The sequence below is a fragment of the Passer domesticus genome, chromosome 3, assembly GCF_036417665.1.
Source record: "Passer domesticus isolate bPasDom1 chromosome 3, bPasDom1.hap1, whole genome shotgun sequence".
In the NCBI taxonomy this organism is placed as follows: domain Eukaryota; kingdom Metazoa; phylum Chordata; class Aves; order Passeriformes; family Passeridae; genus Passer; species Passer domesticus.
This window is the reverse complement of record NC_087476.1, coordinates 71,860,811-71,880,033: the sequence shown is the minus strand read 5'-3', so window position 1 is coordinate 71,880,033 and position 19,223 is coordinate 71,860,811. Positions and strand designations below refer to the sequence as shown.

At 43.2% G+C, this 19,223-nt stretch overlaps 1 long non-coding RNA gene across 2 annotated transcripts in view; it reads left to right on the top strand.

The window, feature by feature from the left end:
• Window positions 1–19,223, top strand: part of LOC135298149 (uncharacterized) — an 88,465-nt gene that overhangs the window by 10,858 nt on the left and 58,384 nt on the right. The window contains exon 1 of one of the 2 annotated variants that reach the window (XR_010360142.1): window positions 12,818–12,931. The exons of the other annotated variant lie outside the window; for it this stretch is intronic. This is a non-coding gene — a long non-coding RNA (uncharacterized LOC135298149). Of the gene's footprint in view, window positions 1–12,817; window positions 12,932–19,223 lie in introns of those variants that run through there. 2 annotated transcript variants of the gene reach the window in all.

The window sequence follows — 19,223 nt, the reverse complement described above, 5'->3', positions numbered from 1 at the left end:
GCAAACACTGTTCATGGGAGAATAGAAGAGATTTTTGTAATTTAGAGCAGTGCCTGTTCAGTCCCTTGCACTCTAATTACTTTCTAGAGAGACTGTATTGCAGCCCTTTATAGTATTTTGAGCACTATAGTTTTTTAGAGACATGATTACATCTGGTACCTTGGCCAGGAAATGCTGGATTTTTTCCTAATTTCCCTTGGATAAATCTGTGAGTCTTGATTTCATTGTTTATATGAATGAGATAATCAGTAAATGAGTACACATATAAGGAATTTGTGTGCCTATGCAACTCTGTGTCTAAACAACCAAAACTTGTGTAACAACCATAAACAATCACTTAATCTAATGTTGCAAATTTTCTTTCTGTCTCTCTGTTTCTGTATCAGTGTACTTTATGGGTGCTGCATCATTCCTGTCAGCCCTTCAAAGCGTGGGAATTGTGTCTCCTCCTATCTGCCAAAAAGCACCTACAGTGTTTTAGAACCTGGTGCCAATAAATAAATCAAATAACAGCTTGCACCAGAGATCTGGGACTCTCCACAATTGTTTTTATATTTGAGTGAATGATGTGTGATGGAGAAAGCTGCTGAGCTTGCAGCTGCAAAGACTGAATCCCTTTATTTACCCACTGAACAGCTACAACAAGAGTGATGGGAGAGCAAACTTCTCCCATTGCCCCATGCAAGCTGGGACAAACCTCTTCCAGCAACAACTCAGTCTCCCTGCTCTTGTCTTTGGTGTCATGCCAGCTGTGACAGTGGCTTTTTGTGATAGCAGCTTCTTATCACTGAAAACTGGTCATGAAAGGGTCTCGCTCCCAAAGGTCAACAAACAGATGTGTATAAAAAGGAAAACCTACAAACGTCTGAGTAGTTCCTGATGCTTAATTGCACCCAAGGGCTGCACTGTTGGTGTCAAGCATGTGCTCCCTTTCCTATAGCAGCACAAGAAGATTAAGTATGAGAGGGCCACATGTAGCACCCTGACTGAAACAGGGCAACATGATTAATGTTCAGGCTGTGCTTATTAAGCAAAGAATAGTAGAATCATTAAGGCTGGAATAGATATTAAAGATTATCTAGCACAGCCATTATGCATGTTTGCCATTAAACCACATCCACATGCCTTTGGAACAATTTCAGGGATGGTGATTCCACTGCTTCCCTGGGCAGTCTGTTCCAATTCTTGACCATGTTTTCAGCGAAGGAATTTTTCCTAATACCGAGGGTAAACCTCCCTGATGCAACTTGATACTAGTTCCTCTTGTCCTACCATTTGTGACTTTGGAGAACAACCCCCATCTGGTTGCACCCTCCTTCCAGGAGCTATAGAGAGTATTAAGGTCCACTATGATTCTTCTTTTCTCCAGGCTAAACATCTACAGCTCCCTCAGCCACTCCTCATAGTTTGGCTTCTGATGACAAATCTGATCTTGCAACTCTCTACATCTTTAAAAATGACAGATTCTCTGTTAAACTAACTCAGCTTTCTACTGTGTTTGAATATTTTTTCATGTAATTCGGTCACAAGGCTGTTTTGAACATAGGAGACTGGCATGGACTTTCTCTGTTTTGAATCTTGTAAAATAAAAACCAGGCCTGGCTCCCATACTGAGCCCTGGGGACACCACTGGTGACCAGCCACCAGGTGGATTTAAATTCACCACCACTCTCTGCACCCAGCCATTCAGCCAATTTTCTACCCAGCAACACGTGCACCCTTTCAAGCCCTGAGCATCCAGTTTCTCCAGGAGAATGCTGGCCTGGATGCAACAGCTGGCCTGGGTGCACAATGACCTGGATGTTAGCACCAGCTCAGTAAATCCCATAGTCACTGTGGCTGTGGCCTGGAGACGCTGCCTGCATGGATTGAGTGCATCCTTCACGTGTCCCCAAGGTGCCTGACCAGGACAGATCACAGCCAGGAAATGGGACTGGCTGTGCCTCTGTCCTGGCCCAGGACTTCTCTGCTCTGCAGGGCGTGAGCTGGTGTGTAAAGCCATTTCCATAATCCTCAGAACATAGTTACTCTCTATGCTTAGCTCAGCTTGGAGATGCCTCCTTTGCCTGTAATGCTTTTGGCAGAGTAACCTCGCTAAATCCAACAGATCCCTGATCCAGCCTCTCAGCTCAGCACAGGATGTCCTTGTAAAGCTCAAGCAGCATTATGCCACAATACCTCCAAGTGTATGTTTGAGTGTTTCACTGCACAGTGAGAGACTGCACAGGGAGTTCAGACCTTTCCACCAGCCAGCACAGCAATAAAATCAAGGCCAAGCAAACAGAAAAGGGGCTGAAAGAGAACCAAATTTTGTTGAATAAAAGCATTTCACAAAGAAACCCAGAATTATTTCAGTAAATTAGATGAAAGATCACACACCTATAAATAAAAAAGAAAATTGCAGGAGAGCTATTCTTTCCAGAAGGAATGAAATTTTCCTTTTTGCCCTCTGGTAATCAATGGTAAAGCCACAGCATATTTCACTAGGAATAGCAAAGCATGCCTGAAGACTTCCCGAGAGACAACAACAATCTTTAACAATTTGCACTGGAGCAGCTGAGAAGGTCACTTACTCTCTGTGCATGCTGGGAGTAATGTGAGGGTAGGTCAGGTACAGGTCGCAGATTTCTGTTTAAACAGACACAGCAGTCCCTGTACCCTGCAAAACTTGTGGTAAAAAAGAGCCCAAATATTGTAGCTGTTGTGCCATATCATAGGTTCCAGTGAGTAAGTACAAGTATTGTCTTGCTTTCTTCAGCTCTACAGTCTTCACCCCAGAGCCTGCTTTTGTGTGTGCTGTGAATTTCCTCTATTTGAGCTGTACTCCAAACTCACCAACATCAATAGGATTTTGGGGTTATATTCAATTTTGAATGAATGAACTTTGTATCACACACTGCTTCTGGTTCCCCCCTTCCAGAGAAATCGGTTTAAAATGCCAGAGAAATCAATAACCAAAGCTGAGTTAACAAAACACTGAACTTTACCATTCTTATTGGATTTGCAGCCCTTCTGAGAAGACTGGATGTAGTTGTGCTGTATCTACTACATATTAACACATCTCACAGGTACCTATCATGCTATCTGACCATGGGACCATATGGGACTCCACCTCCTCAGGCTTAACAAATTTGTTCACAGAAAAAGATACATTATATGCAGGATTTCCCTTTTCTGAAGTATAACTCCATAAAAAGAGGATTATGCATTTCTCTAAAGCTTCTCTTTTGAATGATGCTTAATATTCTGTTTTGCTAGTTAGGAAGGTAAATGTCACCAGTTTTGCTTCTGATGCCAAATCTGATCTTGGAACTCTACATCTTTAAAAGTGACAGATTCTCTGTTAAACTAACTCAACTTTCTCTTGTGATTGAATATTTTTTTCATGTAATTCAGTCACAAGTCTTTTTTGAACATAGGAGACTGGCATGGACTTTCTCTGTTTTGAATTTTGTATGATAAATTTTGCTGCCACTATAGCCTCATACTTGTTGGTCATATTCTTATCCAATATAGAGGCTGGGTTTGTATTTTTCCTTCCCCATATTTAAATGCACACCTTTTATTGTGAAGTGGGGTTTTTTTTGTGTGGTTTATTTTGTTTGTTTGTTTGTTTGTTTGTTTGTGAAAATTAGATGGATGTCTTTAAACAAGGATGGATAAAGAGGGTGGTGGACATTCATATGAGTGCTCTTGTTCACTTTGGCCTCCCAGTGAGGCTAAGGCCTGACAGAGTGAGGATCCCTGCCCATGGGGCTCTGACTCCCTGCCCGGGGCTGATCTAGCTGGGCCATTGCAGCCAGCCTGCTGCTCCTCCTGTCTAGCTCCTGAGCACACACTCTGCTTATGGGACAGTCCCAGACCTTCATACATTGAGGGTTTTTGGGGAATCATCTCATTTACCTCTTAAAAAAACACAAAGAAGCTGAAATTAGAACCAAACCCTTTAAGACATACAGAACCCTCAATCTTTAACTTAAGGAAGTTCATTCTCAAGCCATTATTAGATTAAAATGTTATGGATCACATTCTCAAAGCCATGGAAATTTAGATTTTTAATAGCCCAGAGCAAACAATTTTCTGGTGAACCTCTCCCTACCTCCCAGCTGAAGATAGATTTGCTTCTAGTGAAATAACTATTTTGTTGATTTTGATGCCAAAAGCATGTTACTAAAGGGCTGTACTGAACAGTTGAAGGCCACTTCTGCGAGGATATACAAGATCCCCCATAAAATGTTTGTCTCTCAGTGTGAGGGAACAAGGTATACTAGTAAGTGCAGCAGCTGGTACTTGGCATTTTTGCAGCTCTTTTTTCAAGGAGTTGGTCAGCATTGAAGAGAATTGTCTAGGAGACACAGAGTAGCAGAGTTACTGGGCTGGCTCCATGTTCCTGGATGGGGGACAGAACAGGAACTCAACAAGCTCAACAAAGAGTTCCTGTCAAGTTTGTTTTCCAGTTTAATGGTAAATAAAGGTCTCCCATGCAAATTGTAAGAACTTGAGAACATAGGAACAGAAGCGGGGGAAAATAGAATACTTTTTGTACTTCAGGGGCTAGCTGAAGCCCAAGAAATTTAGACTCATAAAGTCAATGTGCATGTGTCTAGTACACTTTTTGTTTCTCTGCCAATCTACGTAAAGGGACATTTCAGGCCCCAAACTCTCTTTGGGTCCAATTAGGCAGCAGTAATTTACTTGCTACCACTGCTGTCACTTTCATTTTGATGCTTGTTTAAATAAATTCCTTTAAAAAAGGGCAGTGATTAGTTACCCAAGCCTAAAATTTTAGTACTTTTGCTTTTATGACAAAATACTCAAATATCAAGCTCTGACCTGACTTGGCACCCCACACAGTGATGCACTGTGTACATGTGCTCATCTGTAGAACTGAAAACATTTATTAAAGAAGGGGTCCAGGCAACATGCTGTACTGTGATGAAAGGGAGTATCTTCCACTGGAGCTGACACAGCACTGTCTTTGCTCAGTGCTGCAAGAGGACACTGGCCAGAAGGTGCAGTAAGTACTGGAAGAAATAGTCTTTCCTGCTCCTATATTCTCTGAACATGTTTGTTATGGCCAGTTCCTGCAGGTACTGATGATAATTGCAGCCTGTGGCTTTAGTATTTTCTTTTCAGGTTGGTAATCTAAAATTAATACTATTTCCTTTAATTTATTGGTGCTGCTTTTCAGAACTGAGCAGGCTGATGAGTTAGTTAGGACCATATTTTGAGGACAGCCTGGGCTGACCATTTGTCATCTCAGGTTGCTGTTATTAACTGGTATGTTCCCCCACTGAAGTGGATTCAGGCACCTCACAGCTGTGTCACTGTGCACTTTCAGAAAGCACTCAGCAAAATGAAATCTTGTTCCTCTCCAAGGGAGGCACTGGGATGAAGTGGTACAGGGTACACAACAGATGACAACTACAGGATTCCCACAGCCCACTTCCCTGTGGCTGATCACACCACTCTCCATGCTCTTTGATGAGAGATGCTCCAGCTGGCATCCCTGGGCTGTGACTGCACTCAGTTGTATGCTCCTGCTGTGTTCACATACCTGTGTAGTTACTTGTGCTGGAGGAGGAGCAGAAGCCTCATGTGCCAACTCCTAAGCAAGATGCCTAACTATGGTTCCATCTTTCCACCCCAAGCCTTGCCTCTGGACACTGATAGTCTCTGAAACCCAGGTCTTAAAGTCCTACGTACAAAACGATGCTATCCATGCACTATGAACAGAACAGACAGGATGATTAATCAGTGGATGAGCTGCACTCATGGTAACACATCATACATAAAGGGCAAAAAGAGAAACCTGTCAGACATAAAAGAAAATACTTCCCAAGTGACTTTTATTAACTGAAAGTGCCAACAAGCTTTTAAACAGAGTCACCTCACTCTAATGCCTTTCCTGCAGCCTTTCATGCTGGCTGACATTGTCCTGGACACATCCCTTAGGTGTCTTGTCATACCATAAGGACTCTGGAATTAGGTTATTCAGGATGTTCCCAATTATCTCTGTTACTCTTTACCATTAGAGCAGCTCTGGGAGCTCTACAAAAATAGAACCAGGAGAAAAAAAATAATTGGGAGCAAATTAACAATGGAAGATGCAGCTTTGTCCTCCAAGGCAGCCAACTAAAGGTTTCCTTTTTATCTTTGCATTTTGATTTGCTTGCATTTATCTTGATCACCTATCTAAACAGTAGATGCAGACAACAAACAGGAAAGCTTTTTTTCGTTAAGGTACACAATGCCTTCAAGTCTGCTTTGGCTACTTTTCTCATTTAATACATGTCTCATGTTATTGGAGATGACCTTCTATTCTCTGTGCTAAAATCTAGGCCTGAATGTAGGGTCCTTCTCTGTTATAAATGCTCCTGTATATGCCACCATGTAAATTTTATTAAATTTGTGAGTTTATGTAAGGTTTGTCTTTGCCTGTCTGGTTTGGGCAGTGCATATGGTTTATGTCAGCATTTGTAAGGTTATCACAAAGGTTATCTTAGCTAAATTATGGCCCTTTGTTTATCCATGTGGTTAGTTATGGTGCAAACAGCTGCACTGTCAGTAAAATCTTTCTGCTGCCCTCAACCCTGACCCAGAGGTACCAGACTCCGAGAGGTTACATGGCTTCATATGAAAGTTGCTTTGAAGGGGCTGTGAATTAAAGCTGACACTCTACCTGAAATACCTGCCCCCAAATTAGCTGTGAAAAATCAGGTAACCAGCAGAAGATGCCAGCATGTCTTTGTCTAGCAGCTCACTGTGGTCAGTGAAGCTTCCCCTCGCCCTGGGAACTCATGCGTAACGTGTCCTAAAAATAAGAAAAACTGCAGTTGCAAAGGAATATTTAGAAGTACTTCAGGAAGGTGGAGGGGAAAAGCCATTCTGCAACATTTGAACATGATCTGGGCCTCTTGATGGTTGGGGACTGCCTGCTGCTCCAGCGGTCCTGAAATCATGATGCAGGGGTCTTTTTTCCTGTTGCCATGAAATACCTGCCATTTCTTCCCTTCTGATTTCCCTCTCTGTCCACACTTGAGTGTGAAATAGCAAAGCTCATGTTTGCCAATCAACACATTCAACAGTCTCTTTCTTTACATGCATTCTGTCAAAGATGGGAGACTTATGATCCACTTGAGGCAGAATTTATTTTGTTCTTGCTTCTTAAATTATCCTAAAATCAACTGCTAGGTGAATCATCAGCTCCCTTTTCTCTGACCCATTGCATATCACCCTGCACTTTGCATGGAGAATTCAGTTTCAAATTCAGAATTTCTGATTTGGACTCACTGTTTCAGTCTACTTATGAGGCTTTGTTCTGATCTGGACTGTGCCAGTGGGCCTCAAGCAATAAAATCAGTGAAGTAAAGTGGTGCTAATCTGCTGTGCCTCCCAAATCTGGCTCTCTTGAGTCTGTGAGCGTGTGCCTGTGTGTATGTCTGCCTAAACAAGTGCATGTATGTGTGTAATCTAGCCGAAAAGAGGATCTAATTAGAGCTAACCAAATACTGGAAGTAATTTTTCTTTGAATAAATTATTCAATGCATTTTGTCTTTGTTCATCTCATAAATAATTCAGCTAATAGTATTTGAATGGTGCTAGAGCTCGTAGGCTGCTGCAGGAATGATCAGTCAGATAGCATATTCAGTGAGGAAGAACAACATTTGCTAAATAATGTATTTGGCAAATAATATTCACCCAGCCCTGGTTTTAATCGATGTAATGAGAAAGGCAGACAGCACAAGGCACTTGTGGATAGCTTGGCAAGTGCTTGGGGAGCTGATCCTTTCAGCTCTGCCTCCTTCTCTCCCAGTACAAATAGATGTACAGAGTTTCCTGCTGGTACCCATGTGAGTACCCCAGCTGGGCACCCCCACGTTCCCAGAGCCAGAGGTAGATGTCCAGCTCTCAGCACGCTGTGCTGGGCTACCCAAGTGAACCTGCTGGCTAGCAAACTTCTTGCCAACTCCTCACTTAGTTTCTTGTGTGCATAGTTTTGGGTGTTGGGCAGAAGCTCTACCAGTGCAGAATGCCAGCACTTTTCCCGCTACTTTGCACTGCGTTATGTGTCAGCAAGGGCCATTGTCTTGAGCCAGCATATATAGAAGGAAAAATTTTTAAAAAGCAACAACCCACCCTCTTTTACTAGACAGGAAGGTTGCAGGCTTACAAATAATTTATTGGAAAAGGAGGAGTATCTTATTTGCTGGAAGAGATGATTTCAGGGACATGAATGAATACATTTTGGGGGTAATTTTATGCCAGATATTATGAAGGCATGTTACATTTTTCCTAATTTTTAAGTTGGATTTTTTGGTTTCCTTCCACCATCCTCACTTTTTCCTTTTTTTGAAAATAAACCCCAAAGAAATCCAAACTCTTCCTTTCCACATGACATTTCTTTTTGTGCAGCCTTTCATCTGAAAGAACTGTTTTTCTTGGAACTGTTGAGCTAAGCCTTTGAAAAAATTAGATGTCACTGGCTGTGTGAAATGTCTTCCTTCTTTTCAAAGACAAACCTCAAGGATATCTTGTTTAGAAACTTCACATCTTCTTTATTTAACAGTACCCAGGGCCACACTATCCAAATTAGATTTTTATTGTATTTTTATGGTACTATTATTAATAGAAAAATATAAATAATCTAAAAGATCAATGCAGAGTGCCAGACACTTTACATAGTTGCTTATTTCTGAAATACACCCATTGGCAGGGACCTTTTGCAGGCTCAGGTACTACTTATTGTGGCAGGATCTGTCACATTCTTTCCAACCATTGCACACATACATAAATGCATTCTTACATTCCCATGACGGCTCAGCAGGCTGACAATGTTTGAAATTGTTTTGAATTTATTTATAAGGAAAGTTAAGAGTGGGAATTTTCAAGGCTAGGCCTTTTCTGTCTTTACTGGTACAGCAGAAGGAACATGAGCAGTGAACAGACGGCTAAATAGAGAAGTCAACTAAATAAAACAGATTGTTCAGAGAAGCTGTGGATCCTTCACATGTGGAAGTGTACAAGGCCAGGTTGGATGGAGCTCTGAGCAACCTGGTCTAGTGGGAAGTGCCCATGTCCCCAGAGCAGCAGGGGTGGGAGCCAGACGACCTTCAAGGTCCATTCCTTTCCTTTCTATTCCTTTTGAAATGGAAAGGTCCATTTCAACTCCAGCCATTCTACGATTCCATGGCAAAAACTACACACTGATTTCTCAGTCAGATTTTTCTTCAGCAAAACTGAAGAAGTTTTGCTGTACTTTTCTATTTCCATCTGCAGGGGAGATGTTGGTCCCTCACAGTGACACCAGTTTGGCTCAAGGCTTTTTAGCAGTGTGAGCCAGGGTGGATTCTGCCATTCCTGGTGGTGAGGCCTGCAGGCCACCAGTGCCAGTGCTGCTGTTCAACCTCAGCCAAACTGGTTTTAGTCCGAAATCATCGTAGTTACTCATGGTGAAAGTTTGTAGAAATGCAGTTTTGCAGCTAAAATTAGTTTATAATCAATTTTATGCAGCATTAATAACTCATGTTAATCAGCCCCTCCAGTCATGTTTAAATGAAGCTGTAAGACCTGAACCAGCACAACAAAAGGCTCCATAAAATCAGTCTGAGTTATCCCCCCATAGTGACTAATTATGTTAATTAATTCAAAGCCTGATTAAACAAAATTATGCTGAAACAGAATAATCTCCATGAGTCTTCAGAAATGCTTCTTTTATAAATAAGAAATGAGTAATTTACTGATGTGGAAATTTGGGGTTTGTACATGTGTTTTGTTTTGGTTTTTAATTTACTCTAAAATGTGCCTATTTCATTTCTGATTTCATAACAAAGCCCTGTGGCCTCAGGGCTTGCCTGTCATGTGTTGTGGTAATGTCTGATTTGTTCCTGAAAGAGCACTTGGCTGCCCCAGCCTTTCCTCACAGGAGTGACTGAGCAGAAATTTCTGAAAACAGGGAGCACCAGGGATGACTCTAAGCAAAACCCTCAAGCCTGAAATTCCATGCTATTTCAGAAACATGGGCTAAGGCATCTTGACCATTGAGGCTTGGTCATCCAAGCTTAAAAATAAACACCCTTGTCTACCAGGAATCCACCGAACCATTTTTAACTCACTGCAGTGAAAATTAAGCAACTTGATGTTTGGATGTTGCCAAGGAGCTCTGTGAGGCTCTCCCAGCCCAGGCTAGTGCAGCTTGCCGTGGCACCACTGGCATCACTGCTGCTGCAGTGTGATTTGCCACTCTGTGATCCAGCCTGTGGGGCAGCAATGCTCTGTTAATTGCTGTAATCAACTGTTATTATAAAATAATAAAATTCTCTGCTGAGCAGGCTATATGCCCCACCTTGCCCACATCCCAGGAACCCGTGTCAGCCCCAGCAATGCTGGGCTCCAGTTGCCCACAGCCCTCCTCCCCCTGGCCAGGGGCCCATGGCTGGGGCTGCCCTGGTGTGTCTGGCTGCCCTGCTCCTGTCCATGCCCTGTGTGCCAAGCCCTCTCCTAATGGACACCCATGGGGAGCTCCCCTGGCTTCTCAGCATCCTCAGAGCCCTAAGAGGAAAACACCCCTCATTTCAGCATCTCCTGGCTGAACAGGTGTGCCACTGACAGCCTTATTTCAGTGACTGAGGAGGTTTTATGCCCTTCAGCAAGGGTGACAAGTTTGTTCTAGCCCATGGGTAATTGGGCATTAGCAGGGGGTGTGACCAAAATTGACAGACTGGTGCTTGGAGCTAGAATTAACTACTTCAGAAAGTCAAGGTTCAGCTGAGAGAAATGAAAGTACTGAGGAGAAAAATGAAAATACTGAGCTGCAGTGTAAAATTATTCAACATCAAATGATTAAAAACCAGCAAGCAATATTGTAACTAAATAACAGAAATAATTGAATGTTAGTAATCAGTCTGATTATGATTTATATCCTCTGTAGTCCTCTGAACAGCATATTATTCTTTTTACTCATGGTTCTCTGTGTCTGAACCTTTTAAACTCCAGAAGACGTGAAAAGACCTCAAATGCTGGATCAGAGGTGAGGTGAAAGCCATGTATAGAAGTATTCTCTTCTCTTCTCTCTGGTTTACAGCAAGTGGAAAAATAAGGAGAGGCACTTCAAGAAATAGTAGCTGAGAGGCATGAAATTCAGGAAGCTGCTCATGGTAGTGAAAGATATCAGGAAAAAAAAGATCATCAAAACAGTTTGCTCATAGGGAAAGAAGAGAACATCTGGTGATGGGATATGTTATTAGGTGGAACAAGGAAATCATCAGTGATGGGAAAACATGGATGTGCTGGATAAATATTTCTGTTTTGCAGTTGGAAAAAATAATTTATATCCTTGTTTTAAATAAGAAAATAGTTTCCATTAGTAAGCAGAGTGACTGTTGAAAAACTTTTAAGAAAGAAAAAAAAATTATATTCATACCTTCAGGGAAGGTACAGGGCAGGACTGTAAAGGACCTAGATGCAAGGTTCACAGGGCCCATTGGTACCATTGCTGAGCAATTTCCAGTACCTGGAAGTCCCCTGTGAAACAGGGCAAAGGCTACCTTTATGCCAGTAGCTCCAAAAAGAGGAATGGATTAGTTGTGCTTCTCAGTGCTGCTTAGTCTGACATTTGGCTGGAGTGAAAGAATGGAAAAGCTGATATGTGATTCATGTGATAAGGACAGAGGAAGCAGCAGAGTATAATTCATACCTCTTAACATGTGAGAAACCCAAACAGAAAAGTGTATATTTTTAGTGTCCATGATTTAAAATTTATGCTTTAAAAATTGGAGTGTGGAGAAAGCAGCTAGAAACTGTTTTACAGGCTGGAGGAAATGCCTTGCAGGAAGAAACTCAGAGGTTAGCTTGTCAGAAAATAGATGGAATAGTGCCTGAATTAAAATTTATAAGTAAATTCACAGGGCTAAAATGGCAGACCCTAAAGGCTTACTTATCCTGGCAGTCCAAGAGAAAATGAGAAGCAATGGCTGGGAATCAAAGCCAGAGCAATGCATCTGACAGAAGGCTCACGTTTTTAACAGAGAGGGTGACTGACGAATGTGATGGATTCTCCATGTTTTGATGGCTCCAGATCAAAGCTGAACTGTCTTTTAAATATGCAAGCTCTTGGGTTCAGTACAGGGAAAAGTGGATAAAATGAAATCACCTGTGATATGTACACAAGGTGCCTGACTAAATGGTCTGTATGATAGTCCCTTCTGGCCTTAATTTGTAGGCCATGCAAACCTGAGAGATAAATATGGTCTTGTATAGGTTTTATACATAAACATATTTATGTTTTTCTTTTTTATTTCCTGTGCAAATAAAGGCAGCGGGGATGTGCAGTGCTCTCAGCCAGCTGGGTGAGCCCGGGAGGCAGGAGGGTGTGTGCCCTGCTCACTGTGACCCATCACACACACACCCCGTGCCCTGGGGGTCGAGCTCTTGCAGGCACAGGAGCCTGACTCTGCATATAAGCTGCCCTAAACAGTCTTCAGGGACTAATTCAAGGATAAAACACAGAATCCACCCCATAATCCCTGTGGGTCTCCTGGGAAGGAAGGGCAGCTAGGGACAGGTTTCAGTTTGATTAAGCTGTCATAGCAGACCCTTTCACCCCCAAGTAGCTCCTTATTAATTGCAACTTCTTGTGTGGATATGAAATGGTTTAAAGATGCCCTACAAGTTGCACTGCACCATAAGAATCTGCCCCAATATCAAACCCAAAGCATCTCAAGCACATAATGCCAGTAAAAAAAGGAGAATAAGAAGGAACAATGACTCCCACACATGCATTTAGTGCCAGGCAGGGGCAGAGCAGACGATGGTGAGGGACAGTGCAGACCCAGTGGGCCACATTCTGGCTCGGGCATTTTGAGGTCTGGAGGAAACTGCAGAAGGCACAAGTATCCAGCACCCGGGATATCACAGTCACTCAGGCGTGCAGGTAGAGTAAAGCTCAGTGTCCTGTTCTTACAACACATAGTATGTTGTCAAGGTTTGTCTGCTCCCACTTGAGAGACTAAAAAGAAATGCTTTACCAGCCTTTTGAGACATTCTGCGCTGTCAAAAAAGAAAAAGTTTCACTGCAAACTTGTATGTTGTCAGCTGCACAGCTCTGTGAAGTACTTTGCGTGGTAAAAAGTGCCTGAGAGGGAAGATTATGCAAAATGAATAAGTGAGCAGAGGTGACAGATTCCTCCAATAGACAGTTGGTAAAAGAGGTTAATTACGAAAAGATTTTTATGTATATTAAGCAAAGTGCTCCGTCCTTTGCAGCTTGCTGTTGCTACTGCAGTTAAAGTACTGCAATTTTTCATTTGTAATCCCATGCTCTTGGTTTGGTCTATCTCTGTTTTTTGCTCCCATGTGAAATATTTTCTTCGGCCTGAATTCTTTGCCTTTTTGAATCTCTTTAGTATCATTTTACAAACAACATTCAGAGGTTCTTCTCGGTACAGTGATGCAAATGTTGTTTATTACCATTCTACTGTGCTACGTACTGTACAAAAACATGTTGAATTACTAGAGATATTCTTAGAGAATTCTAGGAATATTCACTTTCTCAACCATATTCCAACTACAGTCTTGCTAGAGGCAAGATGCAGATTTTATGGAGAGAAGTAATCTTCTCTCAGCCTTTTTTTCTTAATCATCCCCCAGCTCTACTCTGTTTCACACCTCTTGCAGCTATTTACACCTGACTGAAGAGAAAGTGAAGTAAGTGTAAAATGCCACCCACTTTGCATGGGTGGAAATTATTGCATATAATGGGGAAGGCAGAGAAGGAATCAGGCAACAGGGAGGGAGGTATCAGCCGTGGGTACTTAACCTAAAGACCCTCACACCGAGATGTGCGGATGTGAAAGTGCCAGCAAAGGCTTCTGGAGAAACAGTTGTTGAGACGGCAGGACTCAATCTGTGCTCATGCAATTATGACCTGTCCCATTTAATCTCCGTGGTACTAATTCTTTACTGGTTTAATGAATTCTCATCCTGCAATGGACAACTATGATTTTATTATAATTTTACAGTCTTTTTTTTTTTTTTCAGTTTTGATTCTGAGCATGAAAATTATGTTTGAGGTACACTTTCAAGTTCTGCACCTTGGAAAGTTCCTCAGCCTTGATCCAAAGATACAAACTGACCTACTTGCTTGCTGGTAACATAATCAATGATTCTTGCTCTTTAGCACAAATTCTTCTTTTACTTCACATTGTGATGTTTGCAGTTTTCCAGATTCCAGCAATCAGGCTTTGTTAGGCTTTTGTTGGCTGCACGTAAGAATCATCCCCAATTCAGTCTGAGGTGTTATGGTAGCCTAAACCTACTGTAATTCAGTAGTAATTCATGCCTGTGGAGTAAGAAGGGATGAGTCTATCACGCTAATATTGTTTTTTTCTGTCAGTCATATGCCACGTTAATGGTCCCTTCACATGTTGTTTAGATATGGCCATTTTTTTACAGCATACCACTACTAATGCTAGAGGGAAGAATAAGACAGTGCACCCATTTTAAACTTGTTTAATTCCTCATTGAAGAGCTTGACATAATTGGGAATGACTGCAGGTCTGTTGTTATAATTAGAATTTCTTCTCTAGCCCTAGGCTTTTCCCCTTTAGGGGGGTTGATTGGAGTCCTGGGAGGCCTCACTTCTCAGCAGGCTATTTCCTGAAGCCTCTTTCATCCCTGCTGCTAAGTGTACACTGAGTGACTTGGAGGGCAAAGCACGAAGCTTTGCGGGGTCTGCAGAAGCAGAGTAAATAAGTGATTTGTGCTGAGGCAGAGATAGACCAAACCAAGCTTTCTATAGGCAGTGGAGCTGCCAGCATTTTCTGCCACAAAGTGGCATATCATCTTCTGATGTACATTGTGGCAAACCTCTGGGCAAATGTGATGGGAACAAGAGAGGGAGGCGAGGAAAACAGAAGATATTACAAGGAAGACACAGCTTTCAGATGTCTGCAGGGAGAGTTTTCAATGTATGCAGAGAATTTCTCAGACTCATTTTTTAGGAGCAAATCCATTGGGTCAGAATGCTGCCAGAATTACCATCAGCATGTCATGGTCAGCTGCACCTGGACTGTGGGAGAGGGGGGGGGGAGAAGGCTGGAGTGTAGACCTGATACCATCTCTTGAGCACATTAGCAGGAGTATTGCTGCTGCAAGTCACCCAGTTAGTCACCTCTTATAGGAACAGGGCTTTTTGCACTGCACTTGAACTTGATAAACCATCTTTTAATAGAGTTTTGTTTTGGGCTGGGAGACACTGAGGCGAATTCTCAGCTGCTGCAAATTAGCACCGCTGCATGGTCTTCTGTTACACCAGCTGTGGGCTAGGCCCTTGTCAGAGTTTATTTACAGAAATGGGCATGATCTTTGAGAGCAGCCACACTGCTGGGATAGGCAGCAGAGTGACAAAAGATGTGCCAGTTAATGTACTACAGCCTGTCTTCCCTGCTGAAGTACACACAGGTGGTGCAGGTGTCCATCTCTCAATTGCCAGCTACCTCTGCATGCTGTGGTCAGAATCACAGAGCTGCAAGCCCCCTTTGTCCCAGGGACATCAATGAGTCCAAATGTTGTCACATGTGCATGCAGCAAGCCCCCCACAGTCTCATGCCCAGGTGCTTGAAACACAGGCTTATGCACATGCATCTCCAGATTCCTATACCCACTCAACCTGGATCTAGAAAGCCTTTTGGCTCCACAGAAGTATAGTTCCTCTGAAATTAGAGAGCAGAAGCAATTACAATGGGGCCTCTAGGATATCTCAATCGAACCCAAAATTTCTTCAGGCTTTTCAAAATATTTTGTGGCTGAATACCTCACCCTTTCTCTGCTTCTCTCTTTTCCTTCTTTCACAAACACAGGCAGAACTTTTTGGCAACTATAAAAATCCCACCACGCAGCCCCAGGAAGTCTAGAGTCTGTGGAGTTGGAATGTGCCTTATTGATCTGTCAAGGCAGTATATCTGACCATTAGATTCACATGTACTCTTCTGAGATTAGCTAAATCGCTCTGTTAATAGGCAATTTCACAGACCCAGGTGTCCAAAGATAACAGGAAAAGTTCAGAAACCAGAGTTTAACTAACTGATCTGTGACTGCTGAGAGCTTGTAAAGCTTTTAAAATGGGCTGTGAGTGAAAGCAATTGATGAGGAGCTGAGGCAGCCCAGGTCTCTCAGGATGTAATCCTTACACCTCTTTACAGTTGATTATGTGTCGCTCACTGCAGTAACCTGGTATTATTTGCTTGGCCTTTGTTCTTTGACCGAAGGCAGGAGGTAAGTCCATCACCAACTGTCCTGTACTTCCATGTGAAATTGCTGGATAAAGATGCTGAGGAGCTGCAGGGCTGAGCAAAATAACTTCACTTCCTGTGGTGAAGCCTGCAGGCTGAATTTCAGGGAATGACTGACATTTCCAGCAGCTCTCTGAGATCTCTGGGGATCCCTGGAAGCAAAAGCGTGCTGAGCCATATGCCTCTCCAGGAAGTGGCCCAGGTCATGGTCTGTTAAAGAGAGAACCATTGTCCATTGTGATTACCTACGCTCTCAGCTGCACTTTGGAAACTGGCAGGAGTGGAAATGTCAGCCATGAGTGCTGATGGGGAAACAGATGCCTCTCTCCATTTAAATATAAGTTCATGGTCCCTATGGGAGAACAATACAAGAATCTCTCAGCAACGCTTGCATCCAGAGATGGACCTTGAACTAGGATCTTAGCAGGGCCTCCTGAGGATGGTGAGGAACAGCAGAAAGCCCAGCCAGCCTCAGGGTTAGGCACTCCATTAACTCCCCCAGGCCAGAATGACGGACTGTATGGTGCTGGCAAGCTGTGCCTGTGCAACAGTGGAAAGGTGTGCCCATAGCTGTGTATGAGCTACCTGGGAGTCACAGCAAGGCAGAGCTCAGTGAGAGCCAAGCATCAGTGAGGTTCTGCATGGGTTTTGCCGCTGGCTTGGAGCCTTGCTGCCAAGTATGGGAGTGCCTGAGCTACCTAATTTCACTCTGATATGTTTGGGTTTTGCCTTTTTTTTCTTTTGTAGGTTCTATGTTCAAATATTCTTCACAAGTATATTTGTAACTGTGTCACCTATTGTATTAGTGGCTAGTTTTCCCAGTACTTTTCCATGGCCTTTCCTTGAGCAGAAAAACAAAACACATTCCAGAGCTCCAAACCCTGGGAACTACAAGGCCCTGTACTATCTTGGTTATTCCTGAGAACCAAGGCTGAGAACAACTCCTGGAGATAGATTGTCATGGACAAAGTACAGCTCGTGCTGAATGGGGGATCCAGAGAAGGGCCTTGACCTGGTGGGGAATTGCATCACCACTTGTTCTCCTAATTGGTGCCTTTTATCAATTATGCTAATTTCCTAAAACCTATGAAAATGAACTCACCCCTGGGGGTGGTGGGCTTTTGTGGACATCTTTCCATAACTGTCTCTGAAGGCCTTCAAATAAAAATCCCCTTTCATATTACCTCCTTACTAAAATTATCTTGAGTTTCATTTCCAGATTGGGAAAAAGGCAGCAGCTCCAGCTGAGGATGCGTGTACAAAATACAGTGATGCCTTTTTGACACACCCCACTACATGGCTGGGTGCTGCAGTGCCAATACTGCAAATTTCTCCACTGGGGTCAAATAGGAGGCAAATGCCCTTGATTACATCGTAGATTCATAGATCCAAAGAATATGTCAAGCCTAAACTGAAGTCCAGGGTTGTATAGCTCCATCTGCCCTTTTATTCTCCAGAGAATCTGTTTGCCTCTAACTCGTTGACTCTGAAAAGCTTCCAAAACATATTTCTTGGCACTGCTTGGATTTTCCCACCAGAAGGTCATTATCTTTTCATAAGAATAAAGGGAGGCACAAAACTCCCTAATTCCTTGGCAAATAAACAGGCCCCCGTCAGACATGTACTCTTTCTAAGGCCAGAAAGAAAGACAAAAAAAAAAGCTGTTTAGGATTTTTTTTTCATCAACTTACAGGACTATTTGTCCCCCAGGTTTCCTTTCCTCATCAGCAGAAGCTCAGAATAGTGGCTAAAGCAAAGGAGAAGGTTGTCTAAGTGGGAGGATGGTCTTTACATTGTTCCGTCTTGTGCATCTTGGTCATGCTCATGGGGTCAAGCTGACCTCTGCAATTGCCTCTTTAGGTCAAATGGGGAGGTACTACTGGACACTCTGTTTTTCCCTTTACTCTTTGTAATGTGAGGCCTGGCCAATTTCTAAAGCTCATCTGGGAGTTTTACAGCAGGCACTGAGGACACTGGGGCTGCCTGTGATGGCTACTGCTCTCTTCCTGTGGAACACAAAAGCTGTGGCTTTTGTTCTCTGCTGTTGGTCTCAAGCTTGTTACAGAGCCCTGGGGAGAATTTTGTGGCCACGGGCTGTGGGGTGGATGCTCTGGAAACCTGTCAGAACTAACCATCTTCCTGTAGTTGTGGTAGACTGAGCTTGTCCTGGGACCTTTCTAATTCCAATTTTGCCATCTGGCATGGCTCCTGCTATAATGCAGACCACAGCATTTCAGCCAGTAATTCCCAGCAAAAGGAATTACTCTTTTCTCTAGCAACAGTCCTGGAGAGCCCTGGCATAAGAACTTCAAGTGAGTGCTCTCTTGCACCATGTATTTTTGCTTTTTCCCTTATTCATTAAGAAGCCTTTCTTCCACTACCTAGAGAAAAGCAAGGTAGAAGCAAAGCCCTCTTGGGAAAGGGGAGAGGGCTGCCCTGTGCCAAGGATCGCAAGGGATTAGTGGGGTTGTTCAGTACATTTGATCCCAAATGTTGTAGGTGGGATCCTGGACAGGATATTTATACCATCACTGCATGCATGTCTTCTAGGAACTTGGGCCAGGGCTGACACCCAGTTTTCTTTCCTGCTGGGAGCTCTGTAGAATCCCAGGCACAGCAGCCTGTGGTAGGTGTGGCATATTTTGTACCCACCAGTTTATCTGTGCTTCCTCCTGCTTCCTCATTTCTAGCCTTCCCCAGAAACAGAAGACTTAGAAAGAGGGACATGTGAATCCCTGCCAAGCAGGGATCCAGCAAGTGCTATTTAATGCTTCACTATACCCGCCCTAGCCTTCCTTCCTCCTCTGCTCTTTGGTTCCTGCTCAATGTGAAGAGCAGAGGAGGTTATGCAGGCTGCCATCCCACACATTTCATCCCTGCAACCTTCTCTGGTGTACTGACAGGATCTGACATCCTCCCGCTGAGGGCTTTCCC